Source organism: Lygodium microphyllum, chromosome 8, assembly GCF_053477565.2.
Source record: "Lygodium microphyllum isolate KBCC chromosome 8, Lygodium_microphyllum_v1.1.10, whole genome shotgun sequence".
NCBI classification, from domain to species: Eukaryota; Viridiplantae; Streptophyta; class Polypodiopsida; order Schizaeales; family Lygodiaceae; genus Lygodium; species Lygodium microphyllum.
Genome location: NC_141142.1, coordinates 46,634,710 through 46,638,603, shown reverse-complemented (window position 1 = coordinate 46,638,603; position 3,894 = coordinate 46,634,710). Strand labels below are relative to the sequence as shown.

The 3,894-nt window shown below is 42.1% G+C and overlaps 1 pseudogene; it reads left to right on the top strand.

Moving 5' to 3' along the window:
• Positions 1 to 210: 210 nt before the first annotated feature.
• On the top strand, positions 211 to 1,263 carry LOC148032239 (uncharacterized; annotated as a pseudogene).
• The last annotated feature ends 2,631 nt before the right edge of the window (positions 1,264 to 3,894 follow it).

The window sequence follows — 3,894 nt, the reverse complement described above, 5'->3', positions numbered from 1 at the left end:
TTTCAACCTATATAGAGCAGGGCCAAGGAGAAAATGCCTTACAGCTATACAGGCAAATGAAAGTAGAAGGTGTTGCTTTAGATGAGACCACATTAGTGTGTGCTTTGGAAGGCTGCAGGACAACAGGGAGAATAGAGATATGTAGACAACTTCACTTTTTCTTGTGTTTTGAAAGCATGTATAGACTTAGGGGTTGTAGAAACAGGTAGAATGATACATGACTGGGTGATGAATGGTGACAATGAGTTTGATCTTGTGAGTGGGAACACTCTCATTGATATGTATGCCAAGTTTGGTTATATTGAGGATGCATACTTAGTATTTTGTAGATTACCTTGTCAACATGTGGTCTCTTTGATTTCAGTTCTGGCAGGATATATACAACAGGAGCAAGATGTCCTTGTGTTTGAACTGTTTGAAAGAATGCAACATGAGTGCATCAACATGGATATCACCACCTATTCATATATATTTAGAGCTTGTAGCAACATAGGAGCTGTCAGCAAGAGCAATCCCTTGGCAAGGTGGCACATATGCCAAGGTTCTATCAACAACTTTGCATTCTCTGCAGATGGCTTGTATTTAGCAAGTGTTGGACGAGATGGATATCTTAGAGTTTTTTATTTCAAGACTGAACAGCTAATCTGTGGAGGCAAAAGTTATTTTGGTGCCCTTCTCTGCTGCTCTTGGATCCCAGACAACAAGTATGTCTTGACTGGAGGTGAAGATGACCTTGTTCAAGTTTGGAGTATGGAGGATCATGCTCCTGTAGCTTGAGGTGAAGGGCACAACTCCTGGGTGAGTGGTGTTTCATTTGATCCATTTTGGACACCCCCTACTTCAGATGGTACTGGGGATACAATTACATATCAATTTGGTTCTGTTGGATAGGACACTCAACTACTTTTATGGGACCTGTCAATGGATGAGGTTGTGGTGCCACTCCGTAGATTGGGTCCTTCAAGAGGTTCACCCACATACAGCAGTGCCAGTGGACAGTCTGCTCATTGGGACAATGCACATCCAACTGGAATCTTACAACCACCTCCTGTAAGACGTGAAGTGCCAAAATTGGCACTTGTTGTTGCCCATCGTGTACATGTGGAACCCTTGTCAGGTTTGATATTTACCAAGGATTCCATCCTAACAGTTTGCCATGAAGTGCATGTCAAAAATTGGGAGAAGGCCGCTTTTCTGGTGAAAAAGGGGGGTTGTGGTAGGCCGCCTGGGGAAAGAAAAAGCAGGGAGCTCGACTTGGTATGAGGGGGAGCCATATTAAGGGGGAGAAGCTTTTTGGGGCCTTATGGTGGAAGGAAGCTCGAAAGGGGAAAGAAAAAGCAACGAGCAGGAAAATGTGACTGGCTGAAATCTGCACTCTCGGCAGCATTTTGTACCATGAGCAAGACTTTTGGTATACTCGTGAAGCTGCTGCACGGAGCGGAAGGCCATATCATCTCCATCGAGCTCAAGAGCGGGGAGCTCTATCGGGTAAGAAAAGTTCGATTTCTGATAATTCCTGACATGCTAAAGAATGCACCCGTGTTTAAGAGACTTGATGCCAAAATTTGAGGAAATGGAAGGCAGCTACTTTGGCCCTAAACACTGCAAGGAGGTTCTGGTACACTGCGAAGTATAATGAAGAGCAACTTGCTGAAGATATCAAGGCTAAGCGGGATGAAAGGCTGAAGCGGATCAGGACCTACATCAATGCTGTTCTAGTTGCAAAATGGTTTCAAGAGGCAGGGGCAGCCTTGGATGAGAAGCGGCTGAGTGGTTTCAGTGTGGAACCTGAAAAGCTAGTTGGTCTAGTGCAAGACCATCAAGTTGAATACCTCACAGAGTTGGGTGGAGTTGGAGGCATTGCCTATAGGCTTCAAACCAATCTCAGTACGGGTATTAAGGATGACCCTCAGGAAGTGGAGTCACGAAAGATAGTTTTCGGGCCCAATTCTTATACCAGGCATCCTCCAAAAGGCTTCTTTACTTTTTTTGTGGATGCCTTCAAGGACCTGACCTTCACGCAGTCGATCTCTGTTTCGATGATGGTTAACACAAACAGTAAGAAATTGGACAGCTCGTTCATTATCCTTGCTTTGGATTCGAGCATAGGAAGAACCATTATCAAGAGCTTTTGTTTCCAAGCGGGCTTCAGAAATGTAAGGTTGCCCAAGAATGATAGGGTAACTACAAGAGTCTGGAACAAAAAAGTGAAAATTGTATTTTATGTCTCCAATAGTTACCTGCACATTAGGACATGCAACATATAATTCTCCAGAAGAGTTGTTTGCAGCTCTCATTCGCCAACCTGGATCAACATCTATGGGCCATCCGCCACTTTCATAGATATTCCTTGCCATGACGTTTATCTCCGAGCCATGGTCTAAGAGTACAATACATGGTGTTTCTTTTTCTCCAATTTTGACGACTGTCTTTGTTGTTTCTCTTGCCCAATGTGTATGGGAGTAGTGATAGCTTGGAATGAACCATGCCTCTTCTTCCTCATGCATGTGCTGTAGACGTCCTTCTTTTTGAGAGGTGGGCTACCCAACTGGTTTGGACCAGCCAACCATTACATTTTCAGCTTTCATTTCTTCAATTTCTGAATTCATGTTTTCTTTATCTTCAGCTTCAATTACTGCAATTAATTCTTTAACAGCTTCAATTTGAATTCCTTGTGAAGTCAACTTCTCTTCATCTTGTACAAAAACTCGAAGAACTTGCAAAAAAGCATGTAGTGTTTCTTCATCACCAACATATTGTCTTTTTCTTTTGATTACATTAATAATTACATCATTGAATTCACGTGTGGAAATTCCAAGAATTTTGCCTAAGGCGAATTCAATTTTGCTTCCTAGAATTCGTTCTTCTAGGACTTGTTTGAAATCGATTGTTTGCAGATTCTATGTCAGACTGCAATTTGTAGCCTGGCTGCTTGCCTTTCTTCTTTTCTTCGGTCTTCTTTGTTTGTTCAGCAAGCTTTGGTTGTTCAGGTGTTCTTCTAGTTACCCGTTTTGGAGGGCCAGAAGAGGAAGGCCCTAGTTCATCTTCTCTTCTTCTCTTTTCTTCAATCAAGACTTCTTTATAATTGACGTCAGCCAAATGTGCAAAGGTAGAAAAAGAATCTATCGGTTCTTTCCAACCAGTTATTCCTCGAATATACTGACTGGCATTAGCCAAATCTTCTTTGGCTTCTTTACCACATTCCATTTGATCTAGTGCCTGCATCCATACTTTAGATTGCACATTAGCTTTATATGCTTTCAAACTTGATTTAATTGGCCCAATTTGCAGCCCATAGGTAGTTGCATCAATTGTTGCATAGGCATTCTTTACAGCAAAATCTTCTAATCTTTTCTTCATTCCACCATTGCCAAAATTTGGCTCTAGTGGAAGACTAGTTTCCACCACATGAATTTTTTCATCTTTCCAAAAGACGAGCTTCTGTGCTTCAGCCTCACGGAAGATAGAACACTCCCTCTTGTCATGTTGTTGGCTATCACACCAAATACTGCGCCTCTTAAAGCCTTCTCTCATGGGTCTTTGAGTTGATGCTCGTTCTCACTCTTTGACTTTGACATCCAGCTTCTCTACTTTGGAACTGATTTCTGTAAGATTTAGATGAAGGTCACACATGCTTTTTATAAGTTCATCCATTACATCATTTTTAGAAGGAACAAAAGAAGAAAGAGTTGGTTGATTAGTCAAAGGAATAGGGGATTGTGAAGGTGGAAGAAGTTCCATCAATGGAGTTGTTGAAGTTGAAGTAGAGCCCAATCTTAGTCGCATCCGCCTCTTCGAGCAATCATGTTAACTGCATCAGTAACATCTATCCATGTAGTCTTGACTCCTGATTCAGAGGTAGCATCTTCTAGGCAATTAGCAAGCTTCTCTTGC